At 44.1% G+C, this 15,281-nt stretch overlaps 1 long non-coding RNA gene across 3 annotated transcripts in view; it reads right to left on the bottom strand.

The window, feature by feature from the left end:
* LOC128573713 (uncharacterized) overlaps window positions 1–14,817 on the bottom strand; it is a 28,760-nt gene extending 13,943 nt beyond the window's left edge. For 2 of the 3 annotated variants that reach the window (XR_008376520.1, XR_008376521.1), the window contains exons 1-4: window positions 14,652–14,817; window positions 9,654–9,982; window positions 8,267–8,490; window positions 264–6,907 (exon numbers count right to left, since the gene is read on the bottom strand). This is a non-coding gene — a long non-coding RNA (uncharacterized LOC128573713). Of the gene's footprint in view, window positions 1–263; window positions 6,908–8,266; window positions 8,491–9,619; window positions 9,983–14,651 lie in introns of all 3 variants that reach the window. The other variant, XR_008376522.1, reaches the window with a different exon arrangement.
* Window positions 14,818–15,281: the final 464 nt, after the last annotated feature.

Below are 15,281 nucleotides of genomic sequence, written 5' to 3'. Positions count from 1 at the left end.
CCGTCCGCTTGGTGGTGGATTTTGTACCTTTTGTTTGCGTCCTTGTGATCACAACTTGCCTCAGCGGTGTTGATGTGCGTTCTTCAACCTTCTCTCTTGGTGAGGCTCAAGTCCACCAGGATACTTACTAAATTCCTGTCCCTTAACTCTCCTTCTGGACGGGAGCCTCTGTTGAAAGCTGGCTTCAGTCCGCCATCTTGTCTCCCTCTTTATCTCATTATTTTAAAAATAAAATGTATTAAGCCAGGAGTGATGACTCACACCTGCAATCTCAGGGACTTGGGAGATGGAGGTGGGAGGATCACTGGAGCCAGGAGCTTGAGGCTGCTCTGAGCTGTGATTGCACCACTGTACTCCAGTCTGGGCAACCCAGTGAGACCCCCATCCCTGAAACAATAAATCAATAACATAAAATAAAACAAAAATTGGTGTATGTTTTGTGATATTCATGATATAATATACAGAGGGTGCCCCAAAATATATATACACATTTTAAGAAAGGAAAAAACGTCTACAATTACAATATATATGGATAACATTGTTATTTTGTCTTGCCCCCAGATTGCAAGAGGGACTTTAACTAACAAATGCAACCAGTGTAACCTGGCTTACTGTACCCTCAATGAATCCCCAACAATAAAAAAAAAAACATTGTTATTTTGTATACTGTATCTTGTATCTCTTGTAATTGCAAAGTATTATAATTTTAATACAGTTTTCTCCTTTCTTAAAATGTACCATTTGCATAAATGTACCATTTTCTAGCACCCTCTACATTTGTATGTATGAAACAAATTCATTTATGTGTTGTCAGGGCCCGTGCTCTCCTTTAACTTATGCAAACCCCCCTGGGGAGAGCCACCACACCATGCCCTGTCCAGACCGACGTCCACCACTCACTCATGCACAAAACCAGGTGCTCTCGGACTGGAGCTTTGAAAGAGGCGACTAGTCCCGCTGCTTCACGAGTGCAAGGCCAGTCTTAAACCACCAGCCTGAATAATCAAGGCTGACTTTCCATTGGTTTTGTGTACATTTGAGTTTCTCGGCACCTCTGTTTCACCTGCACTAATAACACCAAGTTGAATGAAGAGGGAATATGGGCTTCAATATCAAGGAACATGTCTGACTTTTAACTGAGTGTCTCGTCCTAGAATGTCTGCCACACACTGCTGCTGCTGCTGCCACCTACCCGCTGTATAGAGAGATCACCAGGTCTGACGTCAGCACGTGTCACTGTCCCACCTCCTTGAATCACATTACAGTCAGCTACGCACATCTAGGGGTTCTGCATCCATGGATTCAATCAACCTCAGATCAAAAATATTTTTATTTTTTCTTATTGTTTGGGATTCATCGAGGATGCAAAGAATTTGGTGACACTGCTTGCATTTGTTAGGTAAAGTCCCTCTTATAATTGTGTCTCTCCCTCAAGAGGTGTGACCTACACTGTGACCCACATCCCTCTCTGTCCTCCCCTCTCCCTGCTCCCTCTTTCCCCTCCCCAAGCCCTTGTATTAGCTCATCTGTTGCCTTCATATTAGAATTGAGTGCATTGGATTCTTGCTTCTCCATTCTCGTGATGCTTTGCTAAGAACAATGAGTTCCACCCCAGTCCAGGTTAATACAAAAGATGTGAAGTCTCCATGTCTTTTAATGGATGAATAGTATTCCATGGTATACATCACAGCTGGTTAATCCATTCCTGGGTTGGTGGGTATTTAGGTTGTCTCCACAATTGGCAGTTGGAAATTGAGCTGAGATAAACCATCTAGTTCTTATGATAAAAGCATTTTTTTTCTTCTGGGCAGATGCCTAGTAATGGGATTACAGGATCAAATGGGAGGTCTACTTTGAGTTCTTTGAGGATTCTCCATACTTCTTCCAAAAGGGCTATATTAGTTTGCAGTCCCACCAGCAGTGTAAAAGGGTTTCCTTCTCTCCACATCCACGCCAGCATCTGCAGCTTTGTGATGTGGGCCATTCTCACTGCAGTTAGGTGATATCTCAGGGTGGTTTTGATTTGCATTTCTCTGATGATTACAGATGATGAGCATTTTTTCATATGTTTGGCAGCCATTTCTCTGTCTTCTTTAGAGAAGGTTCTATTCATGCCTCTTGCCCAGTGATATAGGGGATTGTTGGATCTTTTTTGTTGATTAATTTGCGTTCTCTGTAGATCCTAGTTACCAAGTTTTTGTCTGATTCATAATATGAAAATATCTTTCCCCATTCTGAAGGTTGCCTATTTGCTTTGATTGCTGTTTTCTTAGCTATACAGAAGCTTTTCAGTTTAAGTAAATCCTATGTGTTCATTTTTGTTGTTGCAATTGCCATGGATGTGGCATAAAATAGTTCCCCAAGATGATAGCCTCATGTGTTTTCCCCACACTTTCTTCAAGGATTTTTATTGTTTCATGCCTTAAATTTAAATATTTCATATATCTTGAATCAATCGTTGTAAGTGGTGAGGGGCCATACGACAAGGTCATAGTGATCAAAACAGCATGGTATTGGCTCAAAAAATAGAGACGTTGACATTTGGAACCAAATAGATGAGATGAAACCAACATCTTACAGCTACCTGATAAACCAAACAAGAACATACACTGGGGAAAAGAATCCCTATTCAATAAATGGTGTTGGGAGAACTGGATAACCACATGTAAAAGACTCAAAAATATTTTTACAAAGTGTATGGCTGCATCAACAATGAACACGTACAGACATTTTTCCTTGTCATTATTGCCTAAACAATATAGTATAACAACCATTTACATAGCATTTACATTGTATTAGGTATTGTAAGTAAGCTAGAGATGATTTAAAACAAGAGGAGGATGTCCATGGGTTCCATGAAAATATTATGCCATTTCTTATCCGGGACTCGAGCATGCATGGATTTTGGTATCCAAGGGAGGTCCTAGAACCAGTTCCCCAAGGATACCTAGGGACCACTGTAAACCTTTATCCCACACACCAGAGAAGTCTAAGGCCCTGCTGATATTTTTACACATCCCTAAAGAACTCATGTTCGGAAGGGAACCTGTCTCCAGTCTCCAGCTCCAACGCCTCCTGTTTGTTTCCAAATTCCCCCCTTATTGTGCCACATCAATGCTACTTCTGTACCTGGCTGATGTAGAGCACTTGACAATGAACTGGACTTCAGTGCACACCTGGGCATCATGCACAGACCTGGCTGATGTAGGGCACTTGACAATGAACTGGACTTCAGTGTACACCTGGGCATCATGCACAGACCTGGCTGATGTAGGGCACTTGACAATGAACTGGACTTCAGTGCACACCTGGGCATCATGCACAGACATGGCTGATGTAAGGCACTTGACAATGAACTGGACTTCAGTGCACACCTGGACATCATGCACAGACCTGGCTGATGTAGGGCACTTGACAATGAACTGGACTTCAGTGCACACCTGGGCATCATGCACAGACCTGGCTGATGTAGGGCACTTGACAATGAACTGGACTTCAGTGCACACCTGGGCATCATGCACAGACATGGCTGATGTAGGGCACTTGACAATGAACTGGACTTCAGTGCCTATCTGAGCATCATGTATAGGGGTCATAGTGTGCCCAGAACCAAGCTCTTTAAAATACTCCTTAACAGCCGGGTGCGGTGGTTCAGGCCTAAAATTGTAGCACTCTGGGAGGCCAAGGCTGGTGGACTCCTTGAGCTGGAGACCAGTCTGAGCAAGAGACCCCATCTCTACTAAAAATAGAAAAAACTAGCCAGACATCGTGGTGGGCACCTGTAATCCCAGCTGCTCTTGATGCTGAGGCAGGAGAATTACTTGAACCCACCAGGAGTTGGAGGTCGTTGTGAGCTATGATGATGCTACAGCACTCTACCCACGGTGACAGAATGAGACTGCCATTTAGAGAGACATTAGAGAGAATTAAAATATCCTCCATTAGCCTACCTGGTCTGGGGCCACTGATTCCCACAGCCAACCCCTTCCATGGCAGCCAGGTTTCTCCTATCTTGTTAGCTCATTTCTTTTCTTCTGTATAGTGTCCTGGAAGTCTATCTTCTCCTTCTCTTGTACAATGAAATCCAATAGGTCAGGTACAAGTCTCATGCCTGCAATCCCAGAACTCTGGGAGGCCAAGCTGGGAGGATCCCTGAAGCCAGGAGTTCAAGGTCAGACTGGGCAGAAAAGTGAAACACCAATTCTACAAATGTCTTTTTAAAAAATTAGCCTAGCATGATGGCACATACTTGTAGTCCTGACTACTCTGGAGACTGAGGCAGGAGGTTGGCTTGACCCCAGGAGTTGGAGGCTACAGTGAGCAGCTATGATTATGCCACTGCATTCCAGCCTGGGTGACAGAGTGAGTGAGACTCCATTTCTAAAAATAAATAAATAAACACTTATATATACAACTGGCAGAATTTCCATTCTATCACTGTATTTAACAGAAGGCGGTTGTGCAGTAAATGATAGTTTTTCCTATTATGTGGGTAGAGAACGGAGACAATCACAATACTTGACTTGAAAGCTCTTCTTGCCCTGAAATGTGTCCATCCTACACCATCCCCAAGCTGAGTCAGACAACATGCAAATTCAGCAGTGTAGGGGTGTGAATGGTTTTAAAATTAATTCAATTCCAAATGAAGCAAGGAATTATTTTTTCTTTTTCCAAATCTGTGAAATATGACCTTCTTATTTTGATGAAGTATGGCATTGAATCTGTAAAACATTTGGGGTACTATGGACATTTTAACAAAGTTGAGTCTACTAATCCATGCACATGATACGGTTTTCCATCTGTTCATGTTGTCTGCAATTTCTTTCCTCCGTGTTCCATAGCTGTCTTTGTAGAGAACTTTCACTTCCTTGGCTAAGGACATTCTTAGGTATTTTATTTTCTCTATAGCTGATTTGTGTACATTGGTTTTATAACCTGAGACTTTTCTGAATTTATTCACCAATTCCAGGACACTCTTGGTGGAATCTTTAGGTTTTTATAGATACAAGTTCATATCATCAGCCAAGAGCAATAGTCTGACCTCCTCTTTCTCAGTCTGGATGCCCTCAGTATTATTGTCTTGGTGGCTGGGATTTCCAGCACTGTTTTGAATAGAAGTGGTGACTGTGGGCACATTTTTCTTTTCTGGTTCTTAGTTGGAATGCTTTCAACTTTTCCCCATTCAGTCTAATGTTGGGTGTGGTACTATGGCATACAGCTTCTATAATTTTGAGATACGTTTCTTCCATGTCTAGTTTGTTCAGGGTTTTTTTTAATCATGAAATGGTGCTGAATTTTGTCCAATGCTTTCCCACATTTATTGAGATGATCCATATGTCTTGTTTTCACTTCTATTTATGTGTGAATCACATTGATTGATTTATGCATGTTGAACCATCCTTGCATCCCTGGGATGAAGCCCACTTTGGTTCTGGGGCATTATTTTTCTCATGTGATGTTGAATTCAGTTTGCTAGTAATTTATTGAGGATTTTTGCATTTATATTCATAAGGTGTATTGATCTACAGTTTTCTTTTCTTTTCCTTTCGTTGTGTCTTTTCCTGGCTTTGGTATCAAGGTGACACTTACTTTGTAGAATGATTTATAGTAGGACGGATTCCCTCCTTCTCAATGTGTAGTAGAATAACTTCTGCAGCATAGATATCAGCGCTTCTTATCAGGTCTGGTAAAATTCAGCTGTGAACCCACATGGCCTGGGGCTTTTTTGTTGGAAGATTTTGTCACCACTTCAATGTCACTGCTCATTATTGGTATGTACAAGAGCTCTGTTTCTTCCTGACTGAGTCTTGGGCTTATTAAAAACAATAGATGCTGACAGGGATGTAGACGGAAAGGAATGCTCATACACTGTTGGTGAGACTGTAAATTGGTACAACCTCTATGGAACACAGTATGGAGATTCCTGAAAGAACAAAAGTAGACCTACCATTTGATCCAGCAATCTTACTACTGGGCATCTACCAAAGGAAAAGAAGTCATTTTATCAAAAAGTCACCAGCCCTTCAATGTATATTGTAGCACAATTCATAATTGCAAAGATGTGGAATCAAATGAAGTGTTCATCCATCCATAAGTAGATTAACAGAATGTGGTATATCTATACCAGGAAGTACTACTCAGCCATTAAAAGGATGAATTAATGTCTTTTGCAACAGTTTGAATGGAACTGGAGACCATTTTCCTAAGCATTGCAAGAGTGGAAAACAAATACCACACGTACTAGCTATCAAATTGGAACTAACTGATGAGCACAGAGGGAAGTAGAACTCAGTGGAACTCAAGCAGCAGGGAGGGTGGAGGGCGGGGTGGGTGAAAACCTACCTAAGAGGTACAGTGAACGCTATCTGGGTGATGGGCACACTTATAACTCCCACCCAAACACTACCAAAGCAATCTATGTAATCAAAACCATTGTACCCTCTTAATGTTTTGAAATAAAAAAAATAAAATTAAATAAATAACTAATTTGATATTTCATGGTGTTTGAAGGCATCATGGATGCTTGCCTGGTCCTGTGGGGTTGGAGCTGGAACCCTGGTCCTATCACACAAGGGGCTCTTTTGGTCTTCAGACACCCTCGCTGCCCCCACTTCCAGGGCCAATGGAGCCCCGCGGAGCCCATGACACAGAGTGCAGGTGAGCGGCAGGGGCAGAGTCCAGGGGCTCGTCTCTGCTGGGTCCATCCCATCCACACCATCTTCACTCCCATATATAGGACTTCTTACCTGCCCCCTTCTCTTCACCTCTGCAGCTGGTCCTTCCTTCCACACCCTCCTCACCTTTCCCTGCTCCCATAGTACACAGCATAGGGCAGTTTCTTCTATCATGAATGTCCGTCTCTGGCCCCCATTAGACAGTTTCACAGCAAGAGATGTGTGTCTATACCCTGAAAGAAGAGTGAAACAGTATCCTCTAAGATGATTAGAATGGTTTTGGTATTGGCAGATTTATGGGGGATTTTTATTTATTCTATTTTTGTCTATCTGTATTTTCTACATTTTCTAAAAGAACATTTCTTTTTTGGCCAAAAAGAAAAGGAAATAACAAAGAAAGCGCAGAGAGAGGATACGGGGCAGGCTTTCCAAGGTCAGAAGCTGGAGGCCTTCTGACTTGCTTTCAAACTGTACATGACTTTTAAAACTTGAATTAGTTGTCAGCATTTAGGAATAAAGACATTTTGCACCACTGTCTGACATCTCCTGTGAGATGTATCAGCACAGCCCACAGTAACTCAGCTCCCCAGTGCTCACTCAGCCTGGGCCCACCTCCTTGGGCCTGAGCACACTCTTTCCACTGGACACGGCCTCCACCTCCCCTGCTACGCCATGTACATTGTCACCTGGAGTTGGAGGCATTATGGTTATGTAAATATGGTGTCTGGCAGGCGCCAACTTCCTCATCTGCCTCGTTGTTTTTTAAGAGATGAGGTCTTGCTCTGTCTCTCAGGATAAAAAGCCCTGGTGCAATCAGAGCTCAATGCAAATCTCAGACTTCTGGTCAAGTGATCTCCTGCCTCAGTCTCTTGGGCAGTGGGGACACACCACCACACCCAGGCAATTTTTTTTTTTTAATTTTCTGTACATCCAGGGTCTTGATATGTTTGTCTAGGCTGGTCTCCAACTCCTCTCAAACAATCCTCCTGCCCCAGCCTCCCAAGTCACTGGGATTACAGGTGTAAGCCACTGCACCTGGCTTCATCTGCCTTTTTTCAAGCAAGGGACCACACTTCTCTTGGCTGATCCACCACAGGTCACAGTGGATCAGCTGGGTTTGCTTATCTGCAAGTGGACAGGAGGCTGTTTATAAAGAAAAGCTTGCTGGTGCCAGCAAGGGGTGAACTGAGGGGAAGTTAGTTTTATCAACTCTTAAAAGGGTAAGGAACCGGGCCCAGTGGGTGGGTCCACCCAAGTCAGTAAGAATCCACCATCTCTGTGCTTATTAGAAGTACAGCAGGCCTGCAGGCCCTTTTCAGATCTGTAGAGCTCCAGTCGGCATCCAGGACCTTTCCTCAGGATTAAATGAAATTTAAGCCTACTAAATAAACATGGGCACAAAACAATCATTGTGAGTCGTTACTTGGCATCAATCATCACAGCCAGAACGTTTCTCATCTTGACAGCTTACTGCAGGGAGGGAGCCCTGGACACCAGAACAAAGATGAAGTGGGGAGAAGAAAATAGCAACAGGGAGGGAAATCTTTGCCTGGACAGCTCAGGAAAGGAACCAGATAAAGGTGGGCAGTTACCTATAGGAAGAAAAAGTCCAAGACCAGGGGAGAAGTGTCTGCTACAGTTCACGATGGGCTCTTCCCCCTGTTAGTCCGATGAGATAAAAAGCTGTTTCACTGAGCCTTCTCTGAGGCTGGCACTGTGCTTTTATTCACTCACTCATCCAAGCAATTAGTCGTCCATTCATTAATTCAGCAATGTATCACAGGTGGTGGGATGGAAGGCAGACAAGGTGAGGGCCCTGCGAAGTGGAGACAAACTGTGAACACGTGAACACGTGACGTTAGAGGCTGACACCCACTACAGGGACAGGGAAGCCCACGAGGGCAGAGAGACGGGGGTTCCAGGTTCTCTGAGGTCAGCAGGTCCCAGGAGGCCTCCCTGAGGAGCAAGCTCTTGGGTGGAGGCAAGAAGCCAGCACCATTATGGAGTGACCCCGAGCAGAAGTTGCAGGGGAGGGAACAGCGGGCTTGAAAGCCCCACGCTGGACTTTCACTGGCAGCTGAGGGCAGACCCAGTGAGTGGGAGCTCTGTGAGGCCAGAGTACCAAACGGAGCTGAGCCAGTCCGAAGCCAGGGGCTGCTGAGCTCTAGACCAGAAGACCCTGCCCCTGTTCCCGTTACTCCTAAACCTCCCATCCTTTTCCATGAATTTGACAGATGTATCACGAGGCAGATGCAGATGTGCTGACCCGGAGAAGCTAAAAAAATACTGGAGCTGAGTTCTCACTGAGTCCAATCATAGATCAGTGACTGACTTTGCCCAGAGGCCCCAGCAAACTTTCAGCAGAAGAGAGCCTTCAGGAGGCGGTGGGCAGAGCTGTACTGTGCACACCAGGTTCGCCCCACCCTCAGGGATGCCATCTTAGCAGGCTCACCTCCCTGAGCCAGGGGTCTCTGGGCAGCTGCCCAGAATGGTTCATAGGACTCAACCACCAGCCCCTCCTGGAGATGCCACCAAGTGGCCATTTCTGCATGTTTGTGTGATGCCACCCAGCTCCAGGTACCTGCAAGACTCAAGTCTTCAGGGCAGCCTGAGTTCCTGGGAATCAGCACCTTGGGAATTATCTCAGCTGGTGACTGATGGGAGGAGGCAGATAAACACCCCTCCTTCCTCCCCTTTGGGGAACAACTCAGAGGCATGTCTTGGCAGCTCTCCCACTCCCCAAAGGGCCCCAGCAGGACTGAGCCCGGTTAGCCATGGCGGTAACTTGATAACGGCAAACGCTTCCCCGTCTCTTTTCCCCACCCCTGACAAACTCCTTGCCCTCAAATCCTTGTTTTGGGGTTTGGTTTTAGGAACACTAAATACAAGGCCATGTCTACTGTGATGACTGACGTGAATTCTTCAGGACTGGGCTTGGGAGTTACCTCCTCCTAGAACCCTTCTTTGAGCTCCTCTCACCAGTAGAGGTTGGATCAGGAGTTCCGGCCATAGACTCTCTAAACACATTGTTCACGAACAAGTGATGCTTCCTTAGATGACAACCACATACCAGGAGTTGAGATGGGAACCACCCCACACTCCCTACAAAGCTAACCACAGAAGCATCTCTCCAGCACCAGTCAGCCCCGGCCTCACTCTCTGATGAAGACTGGCCATCGGTTGGAGGATTATTGATTGCCGCTCTCTTGGGACACTGCTATTGACACGTTGGCTTTTCACAGCATAAACAGCCTTTCAGATTGAGGCCAGCCTCCATTGCTCAATGATAGTTGTTTTTCCGGAAATACCTGTTGCAGAAGAGGTATTAATTACCAATAAAAGCCATTTCTCAAGCAATGGTGGCCAGATGGGCCAAGCACATGATGTACGGGCAGTGCAGCCTCCAAAGTCAAGCCTCTGTCTCTGTACCTGGCCCCATCCATGCTGAATGTATTCCCTTCCCCCAGGGATTTTCACCGGCAAAGTGACCTCTCCAAGTTTAAAGTATCAAGCAAAGAAGCACTAAGGCTCTATAATTCAATGATAAAAAAAACCTTAAATCAATCTCTTGGCCTGAACTTAAACAGATTTGTCTTCATTGCAATTTAGGGTAAATGTGTCTCTTGCATATAGCAATAATTCAGTGGCAGCAGACAGCTGATCAGCTCCATTATTCATTTTCAGAAGGCTTCTTGAGCAGGAAAACCGTCTACAGAGCAGTGTATGCAAGCGCCCCATGAGCTAAAACCGCATGAACAGACAGACCTGTTTCCTAGAAACAACCCAAACCAACGAAAACAGCAACAGTTCCACGATGAAAATTGAGGTAAGGTTTCCAGAATCTTCATAAAAAGAAAGACAGCCTGATATTCATATTGCTCAAGACCATTGCAAAAAGCGCTTTGGCTAAAGTGATACTTGAGGTGGGAAAAGAACGAGGAAACCATTTGCCAAAACCTCTAGAGCAGTGGCTCTATGTGCAGCTTCCCATGCAGACGGGGCAGTGAAATCCAGCCAACAGGACCCTCGGGGGGCTGAGGTTCCCTCACTTTCCATGGCACAAGGACGTATGGAATGGGCACCCACGTTGGGAGGCGGGGTGCCAGCCTGTTCATGAATCTCTTTTCCTTTAGCTTCATGACAAATCTCAATAGTAGGGGTGGTAGTTGAGCACAAAGCCACAGCAGACACACAGGTCTGCACACGGTTGCAAAGGAGGAAACGATAGTCCAAAGACAGGAGGAGATGAGATGTGAAGCCAGGGGAGGAGTGCGTGGCGCCATCGCCATTGTGTGAAGCAGGGTCTGGGCAAACGCAGCCCGGCAGGTGCTCACGGACAGCTGCCTCGCACACAAAGAAAGCTCACATTCAGCCACTGTGTCTGCTGTATAACCATATTTACCTTCAATGTCTTCTGAGCAATATTCGTATGTTCCCTTATTGCCCAGCCAAATGTTTTATTTTACATGATTCTTCACTCTGTCTCTACCCAGCACCAATACATTCGCTCAGAACTCAGGTGTTACTTCATAAAACGGTGAAGTTGCTGGGTCAGGGCTGGAAAACCTTGGCCCTTGTACAAACTATTGGGGAAATGAGATGACAAGGCTTTCCTGCCTGACTCACATCTTGTGTTAGTCAATAAAGCACTTAACAGAATTTAAGTTTGGAACGGCCTTTGTCTGCCTCTGACTCTGACAGAGGGACAGAGAGAGAGCTGTGCCAGAGTTGAGAGGATTTTTGTGGTACATGGCTCCCACCTATTGGAAACAGTTAGTGAATGTGTAGCAGAGGGAGACACAGATCTCGGAGGATTCTGGAATACGGGATCGGAGTCTGGGAAGGCTTGTGCTGTACCTAGTAAAGCCTAGTTTAAACACTCTGATACAGAAAAGAGGATTCACTTTTTTAAAAATAATTGCAATGAGGGCGGCGCCTGTGGCTCAAAGGAGTAGGGTGCTGACCCCCTATGCCGGAGGTGGTGGGTTAAAGCCCAGCCCCAGCCAAAAACTACAAAACAAACAACAACAACAAAAATTTGGGTGGCACCTGTGGCTCAAAGGAGTAGGGTGCCGGCCCCATATACCAGAGGTGGCGGGTTCAAACCCGGCCCTGGCCAAAAACTGCAAAAATAATAATAATAATATTTGCAACAAAATAACTGCCTTTTTAATAACTTCACTGGGAAATTTATAAGCATAAAAATATGGCAAGTTTTTTAGAATTCTATTTTAATTCACCTCTAAGAAACTACCATTTATTGGGCTTTGGTGTGGCATCAAAAAAGAATCCTCACAGTGATTTGAAAAGGCTACCTCAAAAACCCTTTCTTGTCCCACAACAAGCTGTATAAGGCTAACTTTAATTCATATCCTTCAACCAAAATAACACAGCAGGTTGACTGTGGATGCAGACATGAGAATCTAATTCGCATTCATAAGCGAGATGATAAAGAGATCTGCAGAAATGTAAAAAAATCACCCTTCTCCCTATTGTTTTTGTTCTAAAAAAAAAAAAAGGTTATTTTATTTAAAATATACTATTCGCATTAAACTTTAATGGGCTTGTTGTTATTTCAAAATGAATTAGTAAATACTTTTATATTTCTCATTTTGAAGTCCTGAGATGTCAGTATCAGTAGACTCAGCCCACATAAATAAAGGCCTCTGGAAATTTCAATGTTTTTAAAAAATGTAAAGAAGCTTGAGGTCAAAGAGTTTGAGGACCTCTGATATCTATTTCTTACCCAGCTTAGCTTTACAGTGACGGTGGAACCTCTGCCCCACCAAGATCTGTTTTTCAGTTCCAATCACAAAAATGTCAAGGTCTTGAAGGACATCTCTGAGAGTCCAGATGGAGTTTCCACACCAGCCTGTCAGTCAAGCCCCAAGCTTAATCCCTTGCCTAGAAGGCCGTCCCTGGGCTCAGCCAAGACTGCACAGCACTTAGTAACCATTCTCCCCTTATGATGGCATCTGACAGGGGCAACCACACATAAAGTCCCAAGGATGTCTGTCTCCTCATAAAGGATTTCTCTAACATTCAGGTCCAGACGAGAGCTGCCCAAAGGCACAGACAGAAAGCAACTCAAAAAATTCCCAACCCTGCTCTGCAGGGATCGTGCAAAATCTAATCCACAGCAGAATCTGCAGCTCAGATGCCATCTGCAGGGAGGCACGCCCCAGGAGTTTGCTCATTCAGAAAGGCTTGAACAGGACATAGCACAACCTCAACTCCCACTGATTCTGAACTTATTGAAAGATGGGAGCGTCCAACCCACCTGTCTTCTCCCAGACCTGTTGCTGTTGCCTCCTGGACGGAGCAAGAGAAGGTTCCTATGTGCAGTTTTCTATGTCTATAATAATATGAATAAAGAGTAGAGTTCCTGGAGAGGGCCCCCATTTGCAGAAAACATGCTCAAAGTTGACAATTCTAGAGCAGTGAATATCATGACCTGAAAACACAGAATTGTCAGGGGCGGTTGTTGAAGTCAGTCACCTTTGCCAAGTCTGGTATTCTGTCCCTCAAACTTGATGATGCCAAAAACGACTTTCCTTGGGCAATCTTGCTGATTGTGCTCAACCTTCAGAACACTCACCTGGAGAATAGCTAAATCTGACTCTGTCAAGCAGAAGACACCACCCACCTTCTCTTGTAATTTCCACAGGACATCCCAAAGTCTCTTTGGCATCAGATAATGAACAAAATCTTTACAGCATTTTGCTGCTTTCGTTCTCAACCAAAGCCTGCATACTACTACTTCCCTACATGATATTTCATTATATTTTAGGTTTGCATGTTTATAAAGCATTTAAATTTTATGTAAAACACTGCAGATTATTCCCTGATTTTAAAGGAAACCAGCAAAATTATAAAAAAGCCATCTTTATTTTTTATGAGAAGACAGGAATCTAGTGATGTATTCAGTTACGCCTCCCGGGGTTAAAACATTCGCCATCATCACCTTTTAAACAAAATTTAGTTGTGCATTTACTTATTTATTTAATAAAATTCATAATAGCTTCGGGGTTGAAGAATTTGAAAGAAGTATTTTAAAATGTAAATAATGGAGAATATGACAAAAAGTCAGAATCATTACATAAGTGTTAAGTTGGCATTATATAAAGTAGCCAGCTTTTTAATGTAATGTATTCACCTTTTACAGATGATTTTTTAAATAAGAGATCCAGTAACTTGTCCAAAGTCACACAATTTTTCTCAGAATTAAAAAAAAAAAAATGATCCTCTGAATTCAGATCTTGCTCATCTCACACCAAATTTCCTTTTTTCTTCTCTCTGTGACTGTCATGTAGCAGTGAATGTTTGTAAAGAGGCAGACCTACTAATGGGTCACGGAGAAAAAAGATGTCAAGTGCTCCTGGCTCCCACTAGGTGCAGGTGATGGATGAAGCCCAGCTCTCGAAGGGATACACCTGCCTGCAGGTGGGTAAGACGAGATCTATTTCTGGACAAGGGACTGCCATAAATCAGAAAGAGATAAAAGCATTTAAAACCAACAAAGCAGGCAACATTTTTTGAGTAATTGGGGCTCGTTTTAGAAAACAAAAAATGCCTGTGTTAGTCCATGTCTTTCAGACCTTATGCTCTGTTTGGTTAAGCTATACAAACACTAGGGCTCTGATGTAAGTAAGACTTTTTCTTTTTGCATGTTGTACATAGATGTCTTTAATCTTTTGAGTTAGGAATTTATTGGTGGAGTCTTCATGGGTAAAATCAGCAAAGCTCTGAAATGGTTTTCCCTCTAAAAGGAAATTGAGCAGAGAGGAGGCGGGGAGGCTGAAATCAGAAAAACAGACCAAAAAACAAAACACAAAAACCAAAAGAACCCCACACGTTTTCCTGGAACAAGAGAGCAGGTGAGAGTCCAGCTAACTTTTAACCAGCTCACTTCTGGGCCAGCAGGGACGTGCCTGGACTTGGGTAAGGTGGGGATAAAGCAAGTTTAAATGAACTTACCAATGGAAATGGAAGTGGCTTCTCAGGATTTCAATAACACACCACACCACCCACAGTTAAAACTCAGTGGTGCTCTGGACACTTGATTTGGTTTTTCTTCCCTTTTGCCCTTTTCTACAAATTGCCCTGGTCAAGGCCACGTCACAGTCAGCCCATGGCCTGGAATTCAGCCCAGCCTCCTCCCCCGTGTGGCCATGGAGGACAGGCAAGCAGTGTTCCCTGCTTCACTTCCAGGCTGCTGCTCCCAGCTTCACTTCCGTCCCTCTCCTGTTTGTCCCGTTCCAAGTCCCCATTCCTGTATCTGTCTTCCTCGGTGCAGAATGTCTTATAGAAGGCAGCTGGGCCCAGGATGGTTCTGTTTGATTATTTTAACAAAAAGGAGTGAAATTTTACTGCTTAAAATACACAAAAAGGCTTTAATCGTGACTTCTATGAGTCTTGGAATTTGCATTTTTCCTGAAAAATTTCAATGGAGAACTTCTTATGAATTATAAAGCAAAGGACTTTTGGATGCTGGGTATTAATTGGACAGGCTGTGTAACAGCACTGCACACGGGAGATGGCCTCCCACATAGAAATGGAATATCTCGCAATTCAGGAGGCTGAAGTCCAACACGCCGGTGTCAGCAG

This window comes from Nycticebus coucang, chromosome 21, assembly GCF_027406575.1.
Source record: "Nycticebus coucang isolate mNycCou1 chromosome 21, mNycCou1.pri, whole genome shotgun sequence".
In the NCBI taxonomy this organism is placed as follows: domain Eukaryota; kingdom Metazoa; phylum Chordata; class Mammalia; order Primates; family Lorisidae; genus Nycticebus; species Nycticebus coucang.
The sequence above is the reverse complement of the archived record's forward strand: the minus strand, read 5'-3'. Positions and strand labels throughout refer to the sequence as shown.